Source organism: Triturus cristatus, chromosome 3_1, assembly GCF_964204655.1.
Source record: "Triturus cristatus chromosome 3_1, aTriCri1.1, whole genome shotgun sequence".
NCBI lineage: Eukaryota > Metazoa > Chordata > Amphibia > Caudata > Salamandridae > Triturus > Triturus cristatus.
The window spans coordinates 851818338-851829097 of NC_140583.1; positions in this window are offsets into that span (position 1 = coordinate 851818338).

The window sequence follows — 10760 nt, forward strand, 5'->3', positions numbered from 1 at the left end:
TTAAAGCGATTGGAGGCGACACATAATACTGACAAACGCAAATTCACTATTTTAAAACATTGTTTAGGGGCTGAAGGAAGACAAGTATTAAGTCATTTACCTCCCATACCTACTGATAATTCCAGTGACGACGACATTGACATGTATGAAAATGCTATTAAACAACTTGACAAACAGTATGTCAAAAAAATGAACGAAGTTGTTGCTCGTCACAAGTTTCTTAGTAGAAAACAGTTATCTAATGAACCTATTGATACTTTTGTGAAAGACTTAAAGAATTTTGGCTGCCAAATGTAACTACGATACATTTCATGATCAGATGGTACGGGATCAGATGGTACACAATGTTGCTGATAGTAAGTTACAAGAAAAGTTACTTTCTGAAGATGATCTTACTCTTCCCAAAGCCCTTGATATTGCTCATCGATTTGAGGATGTGAAGTTAGGCATGAAAGAACTGTCAGACAAGAAAAATAGTACATCTGAAGTACATATTGTAAAGAAAAAACCTGTTGAGGATGATACCAACAAACCATCTTCTTCTAGCCATAATTTTGAAAAAAAAAGAGTATGTCTGCTTTAAATGTGGATTTTCAGGACATTTAGCTACAGATAGACGTTGTCCAGCAATAAGTCAAGTATGTAGATATTGCAAGTCTAAAGGACATTATGCCAGGATGTGTAGAAATAGGAACAAATTTAGAATTAAGAACTCAGACGTCAGGAATCCTAAATTGGAAAATGTTAAAGAAATTGACAATGACATTGATGAATCGGAATATTTACTAGCAGTGTATGAAATTAATGATACGGGCAAAGATGCACCATTTTGTATGCTACAAATAGGCAATAAGGAAGTAAAGGTTATGGCTGATTCTGGTGCAAGACACACTTTGATTGGTGAAGAGTGGTTAAAAGAGTTTCCGGATATTTGTTTATTTCCCCCAGACATTAAATTAGTAGGTTATGGCAAGAAACCAATTGAGATTTTGGGTTATTTTAATTCTGGCCTTAGCTTTAAAGAAAAACTACAGCTTCTAAAGTGTACGTAGCCAAAGAGGGATCTTGTCTTTTAGGTTGGCCACAGCAACAAGATCTGATGATAACTTTAGATCCAATGCATCCGGATCAAGTATTGGGTTATTCCGATATGATTGCTCAAGTTAGTAATAGTCCCAATACGGAATGGGAGAAAATGTTTCCTAAGGTATTTTCCCCTCAGTTGGGATTATTAAAGAAATTTGGACACAAAATCTTGTTAAAACAAAGTGCCCTTCCCAAAGTTCATAAAGTCAGAAATATTCTGTTTCTATTGAGAGATGCCGTTAAGAAAGAATTAGAGAAATTATGTCAACTACATGTTATTGAGGAAATAGAATCTTCTGAGTGGCTTTCTCCTGTTGTTGTCGTGCACAAGCTCAATGGAAAAGTTAGATTATGTGTGGACTTAAGACATCTGAATGCCAATGTATGGGTTGACAGACCTCCACTACCAAGCATTGGAGAGATGTTTGCTAAACTCAAAGACGCCACAAAATTTTGTTCCTTAGATTTATCAAATGCATACCATCAGATTGCATTACATGAAGATAGCAAACAGTTTATGTCCTTTATTACATCAGAAGGTGCTTTTGGGTATAAAAGAATGCCTTTTGGGCTAATTTCAGCTTCCTCCATATTTCGGAGGGTTGTGCATAAATTGTTCAAAGATATGAATAATGTCTTGTATTTTCAGGACGATATTTTAGTCTTTGGAAAGGATGCACAAGAACACAGAGAGATTCTACACAAAATTTTGTCTATTCTACAAGACAATGGTTTAACCTTAACTAAGGAGAAATGTAAACTTGGTCTAAACTAGGTTGATTATTTAGGTCATTCCATCAGTAAGAATGGTATTTCTCCCAAACTGAATCTAGTGAAAGCTATTGAAGAAGCTCGCGAACCTCAAAATAAAGATCAATTGAGGTCTTTTCTAGGTTTGGCTGAGTACTACGCTAAATGTATTCCTTCTTTTGCAGACAAAACAGTGCATATGAGGAATTTAATGAAAAAGCACCAAACGTTTTTGTGGGATTTGAGATGTTCTGAAGAATTTTCTTTTCTAAAAAAATGTATATCCTTGGCACCTGCCTTGTCCCCATTTGGTACTTCGCGTGAATCTGTTATTATTTCCGATGCAAGCAATGTTGGCATTGGTGCAGTACTTATGCAAAATCAAAAACGACATCTTGTTACCATTGCATTTGAATCAAGGCCACTAAGAGGGGCTGAAGATAAGTACTACACACTTGAAAAAGAAACTCTTGCTTGTTGGTGGGGAATTGAATATTTTCGTAAATATGTGTACAGTACGACTTTTAAAGTCAGAACTGATCATCGTCCTCTGGTGGATTTATTTACCACTAACGGATGTGGGAAAGCAACGGCTAGAATTGCCAGATGGCAATATAAATTACAAGAATTTCACTTCAAAGTAGAATATATTCCGGGAGTAAAAAATGTACTGGCTGACTGTTTGTCAAGATTACCTGTTGAGGATGACAATGTTATTATTGACGATGGTGATGGTGAAAAAGTGATATCTATATGTGAAGTATCTAATGGATGCATACAAGAAGATCAATGGAGGTTGTCGTGCAATAACGATGAGGATATTAACAAAGTCATGTCCTTTGTTAGATCTAACTGGCCTAAGAAAGAAGAGTTGTCTCAAAGTCTCTTACCTTTTTTTCAGGTGGCACAAGAATTGTCCATTCAGAATGACATTTTAATGAGGGGTTTACAGTTAGTGGTACCTCGTGATTTCAGAGAAATTGTTTTAGATATGGCTCATGAAGGACATCCTGGCATGACCAGTATGAAGAGGAGAATTAGAAGTGAATTCTGGTGGCCTGCTGTTGATAGATGCATTGAGAGAAAAGTTAGATCTTGCATTGAATGCAATATTAGTGATAAATCACAAAAAACTTTGGTTTACCATCATGCTCCTGTTTCAAGACCTACACAAGTGTGGGAATGTGTGTCATTAGATATTGCTGGACCAATGAATTTAGGTCATAATCCTGTGTATGCTATAGTCTTGATTGACCAATTATCTCAGTGGCCTGAGGTTAAATTAGTTTCACAAGTTACTTCTAAAATTGTTATTTAGTTTTTAAATGAAGTATTCGAGAAAGAAGGTTTTCCTGAATGTATAATAACTGATAATGGTTTACAATTAACTTCTATGAAAATTAGGTCATTCCTTGAGAGTCATGATATCTCACATAATCGGTCTTCTGTTTAGTATCCTCAAAGCAATGGAATTGTAGAGAGATGGATAAGAGTGTTGAAAGAAGGATTACAACTTGCCATTAACAATGGGAAGAATTGCCATGATGCCATGAATAAGTTACTTTGGAATTATAGGAACACGCCCAGAAGTGAAGGTGACATATCTCCCTTTGAAAAAATGAGAGGTAGGAAGAGTTTATGTATTCTGAGTCGGAGACGGATGAGGAATTTAATGTAAAAACGTAATGAATTTGGAAAATCTGATGTAGATCGGTCTTTTGGTATGGTTAAATATTCTGACAATGTTTCAAAGTTTCTTCTTCTCCCGTGCAAGTTAATGATTGGGTGCAATTGAAAAAAGGGGGATTTGTGAGGTTAGGTGAATCTTGGTTTTCTGCTCCCATGAAGGTTGTGAGGGTTGGAAGACAAGTGGTGGAGTTGACGGATGGTAATGTTTGGAGTTTTTCAAAAGTTGTGAAAGTTCCTAAGGGGTTTTCTTCCAATGATGTTAACAGTGGTGTTCATCCATTACGAGACCAAAAAGTCTCACAAGAAAATATGAACTGCCGAAAAGGTAATCAATATTCTCCGAGTTTTGAAAAAAGCCTTGTTAATGTGAGACAAAGACAGGCACCTATATGGTGTAAAGATTATGATATGAATGTATAATGATTTCATGATATACTATTTTTGTATTATTATTATTATTATTTTAAATTTTATTTTCTCTTTTTCATTTGATTTTTCTTGTTCAATCTTCTTTTGTTGTTAGATCATTTTATCTCATGTTCCAAATGCTATTAACGTTAAACTGCATTGGGTGTTTATAAAATCTTTCAAATGTTTTGTGAAGATGGGAGATGTGTGGTATCCTGCATGCTTAGTGTGGAATCTGGAACACTATATGCGTGGTCCAGATTCCACCAAAGGTCAGTTGGCTCAGGCTTGATGAGACAACTTTATCTTGATATCCTGATTTTAATTAATTCAAGAAACCTACAGCCACTAATTGTATTTATTGAGGAGGATTCTTCAATTACCTCTCTCTCATAAAAAATAAATCTATGTCACCATGAAGCCTTAAATACCTCAATTAAAGCCATATCCTGGCTCCGAAGCAGCATTTAGATTTACTGATTAACCAATTGCAAAACTTTATATTTCTCTGAGGTAGCAAACATCCTGGTGAGAAGGCTCTTTTCTTCTTTCACAGTCAGCCTCTCCGTTGTTATCAAAGAACAGGTAGAGGTTTCCAACAAATGAACAGAGAAAGACTTTGGTTTAGGAGCCTTTGCACGAACTGGGCCATGAAAATATTTGGCATGTAAATCAAGTGACAGATATCATATATCACTTTAACATGTGGAAGTAATTCATTTGAGTACATTTGCTTTTTTTTCCACGTAAGATATCCATGTCAAATTTTGTGTCCTTTTTCTGGCATAATGGGGATTCTAAAGGTATTCAGGGATTGTAGATTCCCCTTGAAGGAACTGAGAAAAACAGCCAAAATACAGCAAACTTTTCTGTTTTGGGAAACAAAGTGCTGTAAAAGGAATTGTACTTTTTTTCTGAAAAGGCATCAGCGAAAGGTTTGCTGTGCTAAGATCACTATCTTCCCAGCTTTCTGGAACAAGCAGAGTTGTATCGAAAAAACACGTTTAACAACAGTTAGTGTATGTTTTTTAAGAGGTTCTCCATTTTTTGGGGTTTCAACCCGTGTGCAGTTTGTGGTGGAAACAGATGTGAAAACCGTGGAAGATCCTGGAAAGACATACATTTCTCAAAAGTAGGCAACATTCTTAATTGCTACAAGGGATCATCTATGTAGCTCTCTGAGCATTTTCCCAAAGAAACTGAACATTGAAATAAAAAATAATGAAAAAGAGGGGAAAAATAGCCATTGGTGAAGTTTTCATCTGTAATTGTTTGTCACGATAGCCAGTTTCCAAAACTAGTACACCATTACATCTGTCACACCTGTCTAGTGCAAGGATATATGGGGCCGTATTACATAAGTGTGTTGAAGGAGCAACAGGTGTTTGTCCCAGGGGCACTTTAGTATTACAGAAGGGGTCGCAGGCACTTTTGCGGCCCCTTCTGTAATACCGATAGCGCTGGCGCTCTTAAAGTGGCAGTGGTATCTTCAGTGGGCATTCCCTCATTTGCATGTGGTCCGTCAGCTAGACTGCCGACTTTGGTGCTGGAAACCAGGGTTCGAACCTCGGTGTCGCGTCCACATCCTGTGATTCTGGGCAAATCACGTAATCTCCCCGTGCCTGAATGTGTAATGTAAATACTGTGCTCGTGTAAAGCGATCCAATACCTTCGGGTCGAGTTTGCGCTATATAAATATGCAACATGGGGTGTGCCTCATGCAAATGAGGGTATCCCCTTGCCTCTGCACCCGCACCATTTATAGACGTGGGCGCAGAGGCAAAGAAGCTCTCAGGTGGCGCACTATCAGTGCGCCCCCTGAGAGCAGCCCCCTGGAGGGCAGAAATGGGGTCTAATGGACCACCCAGACATCCCCTTTAAAAGTGCAGGCAGGGTGCCGCTTGTACTGGGAAAACACAGAGCGGCTTCAAAGCAGCGACTCCGTTTTCCACAGGAATGCACTGCCCCCAGGGTAGCGTGAGTTTGCGGATGCACTGAGGCAGAGCATTACATGTAATAGGGCGCACTTTCCCTGTTTGCGCCTGGCGCCCCTGCTTTAAGGTGGCCAGGCGCAAACAGGGAAAGTGTGCCCTTTACATAATAGGGCCCATGGAGTTTCTAGGTTTTCAAAAAAAGATGTGAAACCCAGAGCCAAAAACAGAGCTGCAACTTAGAATGATTTTTCATCATGTACTGACCAAGGAACAATTCATGTGGTAAAATCTAATGAATAAAAAATGGGTATTAGGGAAACCTATGTGTTTCTGAATGTGTACAATATTCTGTATTTAGGAGGAGTGGTTATTTGTACACCTCTGAATTTGGAGCATTTTGCAAAAAATGTGTTTGTTCTTGCACACCAATCACATTTGGAAGCCACACATTCAGAGAAATTCAATTGGTAATAATAAATGTTCTACTCTTCTCTATTTCCACATGTCTCCTGAGAAAAACGTTACTCCACTTGTGTGGCTGTGCCTAGCACATGCCACACAAAACACCCCAATAGTGACCTACAGACATCACATTTCGCTCAGCAAAATTAATGCTTTTTTTTACAGTGTGGGTAGCTGCAGAATTTGGGCCCTAATCTACCAAACCAAGATATTTCTGAAAACTAGACACCATGGGAAGTCCAAGGTAGTTCAACATGCATGAATCTACCTACCTTTTCTTACCCACAATACTCCTCAAACTACAAACTCTGGCAGAACACACAAATCTTCTTCAGATTTCTGTACAAGCATGATCGGGAAGCTAATGGATCCAAAAATGTCCAAATACCCAGCACTCCCACACATCTCTTCACATTTCTGTGGGAGAAAGATCAGGGAGCTAAGGCATTCAAAGATTTCCTACCACCAAGCACTCCCACACACCACCCGATAAAGGGTAGGCCTAGTGCACTCGATAGGAAAGGCCTCAAAACACAACATGGCAGGATAAACATTTTTCACACAAACCTGACACTTTTTTTTTTCGCAAGGTAGGTAACTGTGAACTTTGGGATTGGAATCAGGCGCAACCCAAGGAAACCTACAATAACCAGATAGTTCTAAAAATTAGACACCCAGGTGAGACAAGGCTGTTGTGATTTTCATGGACCTCAAGACGTCTTCTTCACTAGAAGCCTATGCAAACCTCAAACTTTAGCAAAAAAACATGCATTTCGGTTGAGGAAAGTTCCTGAATCTGCAGCTATCCACAAATATCCTACCACCCAGCATTCACACACGTCGCCCAATAAATATGGCACCCCAGTTGTGTGAGTGGTCCTAGTGCCTGCAATAGGAAAGGCCCCAAAATTCAACATGGACAAATCACATTTTCCACTAAACCCAATGCTTTTTTTACAGTGGGGGCAGCTGTGGATTTTGAGCCCAGTAATGGCACCACCCAGGAAACCCTACGAAACCTAGACATTTTGGAAAAGTATGAATTTGTAGAGATAGTACGTGCACTGCTTGAATGCTTGTGTTCATATGTTTAAACTGATTTACGTCAGGTTGATCCGTGCTCGCAGGGTGTCACTTCTCTGAACAAGGAAGTGCGTAGAATCAAATGGTGAGTAGCAAACCCTCAAAGATTGGGTGTGTCCCCTGGGCACTGGAGTATCGATTTTTGTAATTGTTTCTCAAGTTCATTTCAATAAAGTTTGTTTCTTGACGATTTGTCAATGGTTTGAGTTTCATTTATTTATATCATGAAATTCTTTGTCATTTCAATGATGCATCGTATTTACCAATGTCACAATGTTACATATCCCAATGCATTTCGGCGTTATGCCTTCTTCCGTGGAATGTCTAAAAATAAATGATACAGAGGACTATATTATATGCGTCTTTCTATTGTCTCTCAAAAACATGTTTAAAAACGTTGGATGACTTTCCTATGTGTTGTAGTGCTTATCTGATGCGCGCGTTGTGACTATCTGTTAATCGTGTAATGATATTGCAAAAATATCGACATGAAGTCGGGGAACGATTGTGGATATGCAGTGAGAAAACTTAAAATGTGTGTGGTTGAAGTTTAAAATTTAAATGCCTCTAAGGGCGCGACCTCATTCAGTTGTGCGTGCGCCATAGAGTGCCTCGCTTTCTTATCGCTTGCAGAAAAAAGTCTACGGAGTCGCGTGCTCTTGAATTACTTACTATTGTGCCATGAATTATCAGCGCGTTCGGTTAGCCGCCCCGCCTGATGTCTTCGCGAGTATGTGAACGCTGTGTCAGTTACCGATATATGTGAAAGTTGCCTATTAGAGATCAACATAGGACTGTTTGCTGTCAAATGATAGTGAAGAAAGACTATGCGCGCAAAATGTTCATTCATTGATAAACAAATAAAGCAGAAAACAATAAACACATGATGGTATTGATAAATTCAATTAATGAGTTCAATCAATCAGAGATAACATGTAAATTCCATCCGGTCATTCATTCCATATGGTTTCATCGAATTTAATGTTCGAATCCAATAATTTTCTCGTTGTAATAGAGTTTTGTGATTGTCTTTGCCTTCCGCTTTTCCAATAATTTCCAAAATATTGAATTTCAGTTGGCTGATGTTGTGTCCTGCTTCTAAAAAGTGGTCGCCACTGTAAATTTGCGATTCTGGGTTCTAATGTTGCTTTTGTGTTCATTTATGCGAGTTTTAATTTTCCTTTCTGTTTGTCCCACATACATTTTACCGCATGGGCATTTTAGTTGGTATATCGTGTTCGCAGTATCACATGTGGCCGTTACTTTGAGGTTAATGATATAACCTTTCATGGGGTGTGTGATGTTAGAGCCCGGGATGATGTTATTGCAATTATTGCAATTCCAACATGCTGTTGTTCCTTTGTATTGGATTTGTGAGTTCTGATCTGTTGGGTTTTTGATGATTTCTCCCAAGTTTTTAGCTCTAGTGTACGCGAAGATGGGTTCTTGTTCAAAGATATTCTTGAAATCGGGTTCCACTTTAAGTATTGGCCAATGTCTTTTGATGATGTTCTTAAAGCATTTACTCATGGTCGAGTACTTAGAGACTATGGTGGTGCGATTGTCGATAGGTTTTTTTGTGGCTGATAATGCTGTAATCCTGTTAATGGTGTTGCTTCTGTTTTCTGCCTGTTGCAAAATATGTTCTGGGTATCCTCTATTTAGAAAACGTTTGAGCATTTCATTAATTCGTGTCATCCTGGTGTTGGGATCAGATACTATCCTGATAACTCTGAGTATTTGCGTGAAAGGCATGTTGTTTTTTAGAGAACTCAGGTGAAAGCTGTCGTAGGATAGCATGTTATTTTTGTCAGTTGGTTGTCTGAAAAGATCTGTATGAAATCCTTCATTCGTCTGTATGATTTTTACATCCAGAAAGTTAATAGTGTCTGTTTGAATATCAAAGGTAAATTGAATTCTTTGATCTATGTCATTCAGTTCATCCAGTAGCTTAGTCAGTATTGATATTGATCCGTTCCATAGTATGAAAATGTCATCTATGAATCGTACGAACATTTTTAGATGAGTTTGCCATGTTGTATTAGTTAAGATGAATTTTTCTTCGAACATTCCCATGAAGATATTAGCGTACGTGGGAGCGGCACAATTTCCCATTGATGTACCAGTCTTCTGCAAAAACCTGTTTGTCTTCCATTTGAAATAACTATGTTGTAGTGTGAAAAACATCAGTTCCATCAAGAAAACTTGTAAATCCGTACTGTATTCACTTTGAAGGAGTGCTTGTTCTACTGCTTCCAAACCTAATTGGTGTGGGATAGATGTGTAGAGGGATTTAACATCTATTGTGCACATTAAGATGGATTCGTTCTTATGTTTCGTGACTTTTTGAAATTTATTGAGGAAATCCGTTGTATCTTTGATATGAGTTGATAATTTGGTGACACTTGGTTGTAGATATTTATCCAAATATTTACCAACTGGTTCGTGGAGACTGTTTCTTGTAGACACTATAGGTCGAAATGGTGGCTTTGTCAAATTCTTATGTATTTTTGGTAACATATATATGGTAGGGCTTTTGGGATTGCTTTGAATTATTTCTTTACTTTTTCATTGATGGTGCCCATTTCATTGGCTTTTTGAACAATGTTTTTTAAAACTTCATGGATTTGTTCTGTGGGGTTGAGATCCAATTTCATATAGGTGTGTTCATCTGATAGGTGGATTTCCACTTGTTCTTCATAGAAGTTGGTGTTAAGGATAACCAATGCTCCGCCCTTGTCTGCTTTTTGACACGTGATGTTTGTTCTGTTTGCTAGGGATTTTAGTATCCCCCATTCCTTTTGTGTAAGGTTCTTGAATTTATGTCGTTTGTGATAGTTTAATTTCTGTAGGTCCTGTTTCACAAGGGTTTCAAACGTGTCCAAGCTTTTGTGGCTTATGGGTGCCATATAGGTACTTTTAGTTTTTAAGCCTTTAAGAGGATCTTCGTCAGAAGAGGTGGTGAATTCTGCTACATTTTCGAAATAGTGTCTTAATCGAAGTTTTCTCATCAATTTAAAGAAACTGATTTCTATTTCCAAGCTGTTAGTGTACGACGTCGGTACAAAAGAAGTGCCTTTTTGCAATACTTTTGATTCGATATTGGATAAATGGTAATCTGAAATGTTGATTACTAGGTCATTCTGTGTCCCCCTTTCTTTTGTTTGTTCTGTTTCTGCGTTGTCAAGCGTGTTTGTGGTAAATCCTTGGTTTTTTCTGGTTCTTTGACTCCTCCTGGGTCTTCTCTGTTGGTAGTGCCTCCTTCTAAAAAAGAATCGATGTAGTTGTTTCCGTTGTTTCATTTGGAGTAGTAATTCGGGTGGTTGGTGTTGGTATTCTTCTATGTTG